Source organism: Balaenoptera physalus, assembly GCF_965194825.1.
Source record: "Balaenoptera physalus genome assembly, chromosome: 8".
Taxonomy (NCBI): Eukaryota; Metazoa; Chordata; class Mammalia; order Artiodactyla; family Balaenopteridae; genus Balaenoptera; species Balaenoptera physalus.
Window position 1 is genome coordinate 121832771 of NC_138887.1, and position 12733 is coordinate 121845503.

General features: G+C 39.7%; 2 long non-coding RNA genes across 4 annotated transcripts in view; one reads left to right on the top strand and one right to left on the bottom strand.

The window, feature by feature from the left end:
* Positions 1-332, bottom strand: part of LOC309666401 — a 445852-nt gene extending 445520 nt beyond the window's left edge. The window contains exon 1 of the long non-coding RNA XR_014267078.1: positions 102-332. This is a non-coding gene — a long non-coding RNA (uncharacterized lncRNA). The remainder of the gene's footprint in view (positions 1-101) is intronic.
* LOC309666397 overlaps positions 1-12733 on the top strand; it is a 44188-nt gene that overhangs the window by 5078 nt on the left and 26377 nt on the right. For 2 of the 3 annotated variants that reach the window (XR_014267071.1, XR_014267072.1), the window contains exon 2: positions 1363-1564. This is a non-coding gene — a long non-coding RNA (uncharacterized lncRNA). Of the gene's footprint in view, positions 1-1130; positions 1295-1362; positions 1565-12733 lie in introns of all 3 variants that reach the window. The other variant, XR_014267070.1, reaches the window with a different exon arrangement.

A 12733-nucleotide genomic window follows, 5' to 3' on the forward strand; every position in this document is an offset into this window, starting at 1 on the left:
ACCCAGTAGAATTGCTGGATCATTTTCTGCCATGGCTGTACCGTTTTATGTTTCTGCCGATGGTGCATAGGGTGCCAATTTCTCCACATCCGCACCAACACTTACTGTGATTTTTGTTTGTTTTGTTTTTGGCTGGTGGCCATCCTGATGCGTGTGAGGGGGTGTCTCGTAGTTTTGCTTTTCCCTGGTGATCAGTGATGGTGAGCATCTTATCTTGTGCTTAGTGGCTGTTTATACGTTTTCTTTGGAGAAATGTCTATTCAAGTCCTTTGCTCATTTTATTTTATTTACTTATTTATTTTTTAACATCTTTATTGGAGTATAATTGCTTTACAATGGTACGTTAGTTGCTGCTGTATAACAAAGTGAATCAGCTACACATATACCTATATCCCCATAGCTCCTCCTTCTTGCGTCTCCCTCCCACCCTCCCTATCCCACCCCTCTAGGTGGTCACAAAGCACCCAGCTGATCTCCCTGTGCTATGCGGCTGCTATCTGTTTCACATTTGGTAGTGTATATATGTCCATGCCACTCTCTCACTTTGTTCCTGCTTACCCTTCCCCCTCCCCGTGTCCTCAAGTCCATTCTCTACGTCTGCGTCTTTATTCCTGTCCCGCCCCTAGGTTCTTCAGATCCTTTTTTTTTTTTTTAAGATTCCATATATATGTGTTAGCATACAGTATTTTTCTCTTTCTGACTTACTTCACTCTGTATGTCAGTCTCTAGGTCCATCCACCTCACTACAAATAAATTTCGTTTTTTTATGGCTGAGTAATATTCCATTGTATATATGTGCCACATCTTCTTTATCCATTCATCTGTCTGGACACTTAGGTCCTTTGCTCATTTTAAAATCAGGTTGTCTTTTTGCTGAGTTGTAGTAGTTCTTTTTATATTTTGGATATTAGCCCCTTATCAGGTACAGGCTTGCAATATTTCCCCCATCCTGTAGGTTGCCTTTTTACTCTGTTGTGCCTTTTGAAACACTAAGGTTTTAGGTTTTGACGTGGTCCAACTGATCCGTTTTTTTGTTGTTGTTGTTGCTTGTGCTTTGTCACAGCAGTGGAGAAATAGATTGAAGAGTAACTTAGTGCCATCTCCGAGGCATTTGTTATACTGTGTCACAGCGCTAAAGCTATGAAGAGGAAGAAGCTACAGAGACAGCCTGGGAGCATCAGGGAAAGCTTTACAGGCCTTAGTGAGGAGGGGAGCTTGCCAGGTGGGAATGGGAGTGCCCTCGTACAAGGAGCAGCGAGGAAACCCGTGTGACCACTGGGAATGAGGGGGTGGGGTGAGGATGTCACAAGAGATTTAAGAAAGATGTGAAACATCACAATTTGGGTCCTTCTGTCTTTCTAGCAGGCATGTGACAACCAGAATTTCAGATAAATTGCTCTTGCAAAAGTCTGGAGGACACTGGGAAAGGGAAGAGACCGGAGGCCCGGAGGCAACTAGAAGCCTGTTCAGATCTCCGGGAGGGACAGGAGTCCGCCAGCGGTGACGGTGACGGTGACGGGGATGGAGCAGCGTGAACGTCTGCGCAGCCGAGTGAACGAAGCAGGTGAGGCACAGGCAGGAGGTGTGGGGAGGGGACAGTTGAAGGTGACATGCTTGTGGCCGAGGGTGACCAGAACACGGCAGATGAGTGAGGAGCGGCAGAAGATAGCAGGTCGCCTGGGACAGGTTGAGATCCATGCAGGGTGTGCAGGAGACTCCCCACAAGCGTAGACCTTTGCTTGAGCGCTTTTCAATTCAACAAAATTAGGTAATTTCAGGAACTGAGTAGCACGTGGTTTAGAGGTGAGGGTAGTTGTCTCATCAGCCTCGTTCTTTTCTGTGCTACAGTATTTAAATAGTGTTGTGTGGCTGTTACTAAAGTATTTTTCTTAATTACTAAACATTTGCAGGATTAAGACATGTAAACTTTTCCTGATGAGACTGTAAAACCCCTGGAGGGCGAGGATGCTGGTTATTTCTTCCACGTTTCTCCTCAGTGCCTAGTCCGCCACAGGTGATCTGTCACGTACGAGGGGAAACATACTTTTTTAAAAAAAAATTATCTTATGGAAACATAGTTGATTTACAACGTTGTGTTAATTTCTGCTGTACAGCAGAGTGATTCAGTTATACACGTAAATACATTCTTTTTCATATTCTTTTCCATCATGGTTTATCACAGGATATGGAATACAGTTCCCTGTGCTCTACAGTAGGACCTTGTTTATCCATTTGCTATATAATAGCTTACATCTGCGAATCCCAACTCCCAGCGCATCCCTGCCCCACCTCCCTGCCCCTTGGCAACCACAAGTCTGTTCCCTATGTCTGTGAGTCTGTTTCTGTTTCGCAGATAAGCTCATTTGTGCCGTATTTTAGATTCCACATATAAGTGATATCATATGGTATTTGTCTTTCTCTGCCTGACTGACTTCACTTAGTATGATAATCTCAAGGTCCATCTATGTTGTGCTGCAAATGGCATTATTTCATTCCTTTTTATGGCTGAGTAGTATTCCACTGTGTATATATAGCACATCTCTATCTATTCATCTGTTGATGGACATTTAGGTGGCTTCCATGCCCTGGCTATTGTAAATAGTGCTGCTATGAACACTGGAGAGCATGTATCTTTTCGAATTAGAGTTTTCTCCGCATATATGCCCAGGAATGGGATTGCTGGAACCTATGGTGGCTCTATTTTCAGTTTTTTGAGGCGCCTCCATACTGTTCTCCACAGTGGCTGCACCAATTTACATTCCCACCAACAGTGTAGGAGGGTTCCCTTTACTCCACACCCTCTGCAGCATTTGTTATTTACAGACGTTTTGATGATGGCCATTGTGACCTGTGCGAGGTGGTAAATCGTAGTCTTGGTTTGCATTTTTCTGATAACTAGCAATGCTGAGCATGTTTTCATGTGCCTGTTGCCCATCTGTACGTCTACTTTAGAGAAATGTCTATTTAGATTTTCTTCCCATTTTTTTTTTATATTGAGTTATATGAGCTGTTGTGTATTTTGGACATTAATCCCTTGTCAGTTGCATTGTTTGCAAATATTTTCTCCCAGTCCGTAGGTTGTCTTTTTGTTTACAGTTTCCTTTGCTGTGCAAAAGCTTATGTTTGATTAGGTCCCATTTGTTTGTTTTTGCTTTTATTTCTACTGCCTTGGGAGGCTGACCTAAGAAAACATTGGTACCTTTTATGTCAGAGAATGTTTTCCCTGTGTTCTCTTCTAGGAGTTTTATGGTGTCATGTCTTATGTTTAAGTCTTTAAGCCATTTTGAGTTTATTTTTGCGTATGGTGTGAGGGTGTGTTCTAACTTCATTGATTTACATGTGGCTGTCCAACTTTCCCAACTGTCTTTTTCTCATTGTAAATTCTTGCCTCCTTTGTCGAAGATTAATTGACTGTAGGTGTGTGGGTTTATTTCTGGGATCTCTGTTTTGTTCCATTGGTCCATATATCTGTTTTTGTGCCAGTACCATGTGTTGTTTTGATTACTGTAGCTTTGTAGTGTTGTCTGAAGTCTGGGAGGGTTACATCTCCTGCTTTGTTCTTTTTCCTCAGGATTGCTTTGGGAATATTTTGGGTCTTTTATGGTTCCATGTAAATTTTAGGATTATTTGTTCTAGTTCTGTGAAAAATGTCATGGGTAATTTGATAGGGATTGCATTAAATCTATAGATTGCTTTGGGTAGTACAGCCATTTTAACAATGTTAATTCTTCCAATCCAAGAGCATGGGATATCCTTCCATTTCTTTGAATCCTCTTCAGTTTCCTTCATTAATGTTTTATAGTTCTCAGCCCATAAGTCTTTCACCTCATTGGTCAGATTTATTCCTAAGTATTTTTTGATGTGACTTTAAACAGGATCGTTTTTTACATTCCTTTTCTGATATTTCATTGTTAATGTAAAAATGCAACCAACTTCTGTATGTTAATCTTGTATCCTGTTACCTTGCTGAATTCATTTATCAGTTCTAGTAGTTTTTGTATGCAGTCTTTAGGGTTTTCTATATATATCATGTTTTAGGAATATAATGACAATTTTACTTCTTACCTACCAGTTTGGATACCTTTTTATTTCTTGTCTGATTGCCGTGGTTAGGACTTCAATACTCTTTTGAATAGCAGTGGTGAGAGTGGGCATCCTTGTCTTGTTCCAGATCTTAACAAGAATGCTTTTAGGTTTTCATCGTTCAGTATTATGTTGGCTGTTGGTTTGTCATAAATAGCTTTTGTTATGTTGAAATGTTCCCTCCATACCCACTTTTGTAAGCATTTTTTTTTATCATGAATGGATGTTGAATTTTATCAAATGCTTTTTCTGCATCTATTGAGATGATCATGTGGTTTTTGGTCTTTTGTTGATGTGGTGTATTACATTGATTTTTGTGTATGTTGAACCATCCTTGTGACCCTGGGATGAATCCAGCTTGGTCATGGGTATGATCTTTTTTTATATGTTGTTGGATTCTGTTTGCTAATGTTTTGTTGAGAATTTTTGCATCTATATTCAAACATATTGGCCTGTAATTTTCTTTTTTGGTAGTGTCCTTGTCTGGTTTTGGTATTGGGGTGATGGTGGCTTCATAGAATGTCTTTGGGAGTGTTCCCTCCTCTTCAGTCTTTTGGAAGAGTTTGAGAATGATTGGTTTAAGTTTTTCTTTGTGTGCTTGGTAGAATTTGCCTGTGAAGCCATCTGGTCTTGGACTTTTGTAGAGAGTTGTTGTTATTATTATTATTACAGATTCTATTTCACTTCCAGTGATAGGTCTGTTCAAATTATCTTCTTGATTCAGTTTTGGTGGGTTTTATGTTTCTAGAAACTTGTCCATTTCTTCTAGGTTGTCCAGTTGGTTGGCATATTTGTTCATAGTATTCTCTTATGGTTTCGTATGGTTTTCTGTGGTATCGGTTGTAATTTCTCCTCTTTTATTTATTGTATTTGGGTCCTCTCTCTTTTCTTGGTGAGCCTGGCCAGAGGTTTGTCAATTTTGTTTACCCTTTCAAAGAACCAGCTCTTGGTTTTATTGATTTTTTTTTCTATTGCTTTTTAATCTCTACTTTCTCTCTGATCTCTATTGTTTCCTTCCTTCTGCTGACTTTAGGTTTTTTGTTGTTTTCTTTTTGACTTTAGGTTTTGTCTGTTCTTTTTCTAATTCTTCTAGGTGGTGGGTTAGGTTTTTTATTTGAGATTTTTCTTGTTTCTTTTTATTTATTTTTTTATTTTTATTTTTTAAAAATTTTTATTTATTTATTTTTGGCTGTGTTGGGTCTTCGTTTCTGTGCGAGGGCTTTCTCTAGTTGCGGCGAGTGGGGGCCACTCTTCATTGCGGTGCGCGGGCCTCTCACTGTCGTGGCCTCTCTTGTTGCGGAGCACAGGCTCCAGACGCGCAGGCTCAGTAGTTGTGGCTCACGGGCCTAGTTGCTCCGCGGCATGTGGGATCTTCCCAGACCAGGGCTCGAACCCGTGTCCTCTGCATTGGCAGGCAGATACTCAACCACTGCGCCACCAGGGAAGCCCTCTTGTTTCTTTTTAAAAATTTTTTTAATTTTTTTTTTTTTTTTTTCAGTGCACACAACAGTAAGCATTTATTTAACTTGTGTTTGGAGATCAGCTGTGGGCTGGTTTTGGCTAGGGTGGTTTGGCTCTGCTCCATTTGTCTCTCATCCTCCTTCCAGGACCAGCAGGCTAGTCAGGGAATGTTCATCTCATGGAGACAAAGGAATACAAGAGTAACAGCCCCAATGCATAGCCCATTTTAAGCCTCTGCTTGTGTCAAGTCTCATAAAATGCCACTGGTCAAAACAAGTCATATGAATCATATGGCCAAGCCCAGAGTCAAGGGATGGAGAAATACACTCCACCCACAGGACGAATCTGCAAAGTTACCTGGCAAAGAATGTGGATTTATAATCCTATTACCTAGGAGGATGCAAAGAGATGTTATCTAGTGTTCCACAGAATTTAAACTGAATTTAATTTGGATTTAGAGAGAGAATGAAATCTTAACAATGTATCATGGAACAGTTCATGCCTATTACAGAGGTAAAAATCTATCTTCAGAGACTACAATGTTTGCTATGTGAATATTTAAATTTTTAGTTTTTATTTTAGTGAAAATTTTAAAAATACCTTTTAACAAGAACATACTCTGGATGGTCTAGATGACTATGATAGCTGCCTTACAATTTTCAAAGCCCCAGTGATCACCTAGAGTGCCAATATTTAACTTTATATGCAGGCTTCTCAAACTAGAGTCTGTATTCTTAGGAAGACGTGTTTTCAAGGTAGGAAAACATTAGTGAGAGTGGTACACAGCAGACAATGTATAGAAGAGGCCCACATACAGTGCAGTGGGCATCAAAGGGTGCTGGAGGCAGGGGCAGCTATGGGGCTTAGGGCAGGGCTTATGGTGCCTTGTAGGACAGCAGTGGTAGCATTTGAATAGATCTTGAAAGATGGTGGGGTGGTGTCCTGGGAATAATCCTCAGGTTCCTTCTCCGTGTGGGCATAACTAGATTCTTGTTTCTAGGGCTTCCCCATAAAGAAAGAGCTTTACATTCCATCTCTGTAAATCTAGAATCTCTTTCACATTTTTGCATCAGGGCTTTGTCTTCATGTTCACATATATATGCTGTTAGTTATAGCATTTGAAGAGTAGGCTGGGGAGTTTAATGGCTAAACTTCCTGGCTTTGGAGCCAGGCCAACCAGGGTTCAAATCTTGGCTTTGACATTTACTAGCTCTGGCCTTTAAGCAAGTTGCTTGAACTCTAGGAATTCCATTTTCCTTATCTGAAGAAGGGAATACTAATTCTTCCATGGGGTATTTAAAGAATTAGAACTTGCCGGTGAAGTGTAGGTTTTCTTTATGGGAAGATTTTTAACTTCTGATTCAATTTCTTTAATGGTTATAGGATTTTTCAGATTTCCTATTTCAAGTTGAGTTGGTATTAGTAAGTTATATATTTTGAGAAATTTGTCTGTTTCGCATATATCCTCAGTTTTAAAATAATTAATTAATTAATTATTGGCTGCATTGGTCTTCGTTGCTGTGCGCAGGCTTTCTCTAGTTGTGGAGAGTGGGGGCTACTCTTCATTGCCGTGCGAGGGCTTCTCATTGTGGTGGCTTCTCTTGTTGCAGAGCACGGGCTCTAGACGCGCGGGCTTCAGTAGTTGTGGCACGCGGGCTCAGTAGTTGTGGCTCGCAGGCTCTAGAGCGCAGGCTCAGTAGTTGTGGCGCACGGGCTTAGTTGCTCTGCGGCATGTGGGATCTTCCCGGACCAGGGCTTGAACCTGTGTCCCCTGCATTAGCAGGCGGATTCTTAACCACTGCGCCACCAGGAAAGTCCCTATCTTCAGTTTTATTGGTACAAAATTATTCATAATATCCTTTCGTTTTCTTTTTAATGCCTGAAGCATCCATAGCAATATCCCTCTTTTCATTCCTGACATTGTTTATTTTTGTCTTCTTTCAACTTTTCCTTGATCAGTATCATCAGAGATTTTTCAGTTTTCACAGAATTGGCTTTTGGCTTGGCTTATACTCTCTGCTGCATATTTGGTTTCTATTTCTTCAATTTCTATTCCTCATCTTGCTATTTCCTTCTTTCGACATTCTTTGAGTTTATTTTGCTCTGTTTTTTATAACTTATTAAGAAAGATCCTTAGCTCATTAATTTTCAATCTTTTTTCTTTTCTAGGATGCACATTTAAGGCTCTATATTTCCTTTTGGAGGCTTAAATAAAAAAGACATATGTAAGTGCCTGGTCCTAAATAGGCACTCATTAAATATCTTATCATCGCTATCATCATCATTATCCAGTCTCAGATGAGATGCCCTAGTATAGTTTCCAACTCTCTTGCTCTCTAATATGACCTGTGTCCTCTGAGTTTTACCAGTGGACTCTCTGAGGACTTCTGAGGAATTGTTTTGGGCCACATCACCTCCTTTTGGGGGTTTTTGGGAGGCTTCCTCTGAAGATTAAGGCAGGGCACAGACAGGGGTTATTTTTGGCTGCGTTGGGTCTTCGTTGCTGCGTGTGGGCTTTCTCTAGTTGCAGCGAGCGGGGGCTACTCTTTGTTGTGGTGTGCGGGCTTCTCATTGCTGTGGCTTCCCTTGTTGTGGAGCACAGGCTCTAGGCCCGCGGGCTTCAGTAGTTGTGGCTCGCGGGCTTTAGAACACAGGCTCAGTAGTTGTGGTGCACGGGCTTAGTTGCTCCACGGCATGTGGGATCTTCCCGGACCAGGGCTTGAACCCGTGTCCCCTGCATTGGCAGGCGGATTCTTAACCACTGTGCCACCAGGGAAGTCTAAGATTTTTCTTGTTTCTTTTTTTTTTTTTTAAACATCTTTATTGAAGTATAATTGCCTTACAATGGTGTGTTAGCTTCTGCTTTATAACAAAGTGAATCAGTTATACATATACAATATGTTCCCATTTCTCTTCCCTCTTGCATCTCCCTCCCTCCCACCCTCTCCATCCCACCCCTCTAGGTGGTCACAAAGCACAGAGCTGATCTCCCTGTGCTATGCGGCTGCTTCCCACTAGTTATCTAATTTACATTTGGTAGTGTATATATGTCCATGACACTCTCTTACCCTGTCACATCTCACCCCACCCCCTCCCCATATCCTCAAGTCCATTCTCTAGTAGGTCTGTGTCTTTATTCCCGTCTTGCCACTAGGTTCTTCATGGCCTTTTTTTTTTTTTTTCCTTAGATTCCGTATATATGTGTTAGCATACTGTATTTGTTTTTCTCTTTCTGACTTACTTCACTCTGTATGACAGACTCTAACTCCATCCACCTCATTACAAATACCTCCATTTCATTTCTTTTTATGGCTGAGTAATATTCCATTGTATATATGTGCCACATCTTCTTTATCCATTCATCTGTCGATGGACATTTAGGTTGCTTCCATGTCCTGGCTATTGTAAATAGAGCTGCAATGAACATTTTGGTACATGACTCTTTTTGAATTATGGTTTTCTCAGGGTATATGCCCAGTAGTGGGATTGCTGGGTCGTATGGTAGTTCTATTTGTAGTTTTTTAAGGAACCTCCATACTGTTCTCCATAGTGGCTGTATCAATTTACATTCCCACCAACAGTGCAAGAGTGTTCCCTTTCCTCCACAACCTCTCCAGCATTTATTGTTTCTAGATTTTTTGATGATGGCCATTCTGACCGGTGTGAGATGATATCTCATTGTAGTTTTGATTTGCATTTCTCTAATGATTAATGATGTTGAGCATTCTTTCATGTGTCTGTAGGCCATCTGTATATCTTCTTTGGAGAAATGTCTATTTAGGTCTTCGGCCCATTTTTGGATTGGGTTGTTCGTTTTTTTGTTATTGAGCTGCATGAGCTGCTTGTAAATCTTGGAGATTAATCCTTTGTCAGTTGCTTCATTTGCAAATATTTTCTCCCATTCTGAGGGTTGTCTTTTGGTCTTCTTTATGGTTTCCTTTGCTGTGCAAAAGCTTTTAAGTTTCATTAGGTCCCATTTGTTTATTTGTGTTCTTATTTCCATTTCTCTGGGAGCTGGGTCAAAAAGAATCTTGCTGTGATGTATGTCATAGAGTGTTCTGCCTATGTTTTCCTCTAAGAGTTTGATAGTGTCTGCCCTTACACTTAGGTCTTTAATCCATTTTGAGTTTATTTTTGTGCATGGTGTCAGGGAGTGTTCTAATTTCATACTTTTACATGTACCTGTCCAATTTTCCCAGCACCACTTATTGAAGAGGCTGTCTTTTCTCCACTGTATATGCTTGCCTCCTTTATCAAAGATAAGGTGACCATATGTGTGTGGGTTTATCTCTGGGCTTTCTATCCTGTTCCATTGATCTATATTTCTGTTTTTGTGCCAGTACCAAACTGTCTTGATTACTGAAGCTTTGTAATATAGTCTGAAGTCAGGGAGCCTGATTCCCCCAGCTCCATTTTTCGTTCTCAAGATTGCTTTGGCTATTAGGGGTCTTTTGTGTTTCCATACAAATTGTGAAATTTTTTGTTCTAGTTCTGTGAATAATGCCAGTGGTAGTTTGAGATTTTTCTTGTTTCTTGAAGAGGGTCTGTATTGCTATGAACTTCCAAGAACTGCTTTTGCTGCATCCCATAGATTTTGTATGGTTGTGTTTTCATTGTCATTTGTCTCAAGGTATTTTTTAATTTACTTCTTGATTTCATCATTGACCCGTTGGTTTTTTAGTAACATGTTGCTTAGTGTCCATGTAATCGTTTTTTTTTTCTTGTTTTTCTGTGGTTGATTTCTAGTTTCACGCAACTGTGGTCAGAAAAGATGCTGAAATAATCTCTGTACTCTTAAATTTGTTGAGGCTTGTTTTGTGCCCTAGTACGTGGTCAATCCTAGAGAATGTTCCATGTGCACTTGAAAAGAATGTGTATTCTGGTTTTTTTTTGTTGTTGTTCTTTGTTTTTTCTTAATCTAATGTCCTGAAAATATCATTAGTCTAACTGTTCTATTGTATCATTTAGGATCTCTGTTGCCTTACTGATTTTCTGTCTAGAAGATCTGTCCATTGATGTGAGTGGGGTGTTAAATTCTCCTGCTATTATTGTATTCCTGTCAATTTCGCCCTTTGTTAGTATTTGTTTTATGTATTCGGGTGCTCCCATATTAGGTGCATATGTGTTGATGAGTGTAAAAGCCTCTTCTCGTGTTGATCCTTTTATCATTATATAGTGTCCTTCTTTATCTTTCTTTATAGCCTTTGTTTTAAAGTCTATTTTGTCTGATATGAGTATGGCTACCCTTGCTTTCTTGTCATTTCATGCAATGACAAGACATCTTTCTCCAGCCCCTCGCTTTCAATCTGTGTCCTTTGCCCTATAGTGGCCCTATAGGCAGCTTGTAGGCAGCATGTTGTAGGCTCATGGTTTTTTTTATCCAGTCTGCCACTGTGTCTTTTGATTGGAGCCTTTAGTCCATTGACATTTAAGGTAATTATCGATATGTATTTATTGCCCTATAGGCAGCTTGTAGGCAGCATGTTGTAGGCTCATGTTTTTTTTTATCCAGTCTGCCACTGTGTCTTTTGATTGGAGCCTTTAGTCCATTGACATTTAAGGTAATTATCGATATGTATTTATTGCCCTATAGGCAGCTTGTAGGCAGCATGTTGTAGGCTCATGGTTTTTTTTATCCAGTCTGCCACTGTGTCTTTTGATTGGAGCCTTTGGTCCATTGACATTTAAGGTAATTATCGATATGTATTTATTGCCATTTTAAACCTTGTTTTCAAATTGATTTTGTATTTCTTCTTTGTTCTTTTTGAGTTTGATCTTCTTTTGTATTATGCTTGTGTTCTCTTCTTTGGTTTTTGTGAATCTATTATATGTTTTTGATTTGTGGCTACCCTGTTTTTCAAGTATGTTAACCCCTTCCAATATCTATTTGCTTTAGACTGGTAGTCATATAGGCTCAAACACATTCTGAAAAACATATATATATACATTTTCTTACTCTCCTTCCCCACATTTTATGATTTTGATGTCCTCTTCTACATCTGCCTGCCTATCCTTTTGCTGTTCATTGTGGTTGTCATTGCTTTCACAGAAATCTTATTTTTTAATTTTTTTTTAATCTGTGTACTGGCTTATTTAAGTGATTTACTTTCCAATTGTGATTTTCTCTTTCCTATAGAGTCTTGCTTCTTTTCTATTTAGAGAAGACCTTTCAATATTTCCTTTAGGACAGGTTTAGTATTGCTGTATTCTTTTAGTTTTTGCTTGTCTGAGAAGTTCTTTCTCTCTCCTATTCTAAATGATAATCTTGCTGGGTAGAGTATCCTAGGTTGCAGATTTTTCCCTTTCAGGACTTTGAGTATATCTTCCCTCTCCCTTCTGGCCTGTAATGTTTCTATAGCGAAATCAGCTGATAGCCTTATGGGGTTCCCTTGTCATTAACTCTTTGTTTTTCTCTTGCTGCCTTTAGAGACCTTTAACTTTTGCCATTTTAATTATGTCTTGGTGTAGGTCTGTTTGGGTTCATCTTGTTTGGAACCTCTGTGCTTCCTGTATGTGGATATCTGTTTCCTTCTTTTGGTTTGGGAAGTTTTTAGCCATAATTTCTTCAAATACATTTTCGGTCCCCTTTTCTCTTTCTTCTCCTTCTGGGATCCCTATTATGTGTAGATTGGCACACTTTATATTATCCCATAGGTCTCTTATATTGCTTTCATTTGGCTTTCTGTCTGCTGTTGTGATTAGGTGATTTCCATTATTCTGTCTTCCAGATCACTTATTCGTTCTTCATTATTCTATCTGCCTTTTATTGCCTTAAGCTTAGCTTTCATCTTGGCAAATGAGTTTTCTAATTTTTTTTTTGGTTCCTCTTTATAGTTTCTAGTTCCTTGATAACAGTAATCTGCATCTCTATCAATAGCCCTTCTTAATTCCTTTAGTATTTTCATTATCTCCTTTTTGAATTTGGTGTCTATTAGACTGAAGAGGTCTGTTTCATTGTTCTTTCAGTGGAATTCTCTTGACCTTTTAACTGGGAGCGATTCCTCTGCTTCTTCATTTTATTTATGCTTCTCTATGAGTTTAGGAGAAACAATTATCTACTGTGGTCTTGGAGGGCTATTTTTATGTGGGAGATTCCCTGTGTAGCTTGCGTAGGTTTAATATTTTTGGTGCGAGGGCTGTTTTGAGTACGGATGCCTGCCGCCTCTTTCCTCAGTGTGTCCTGGCCGTT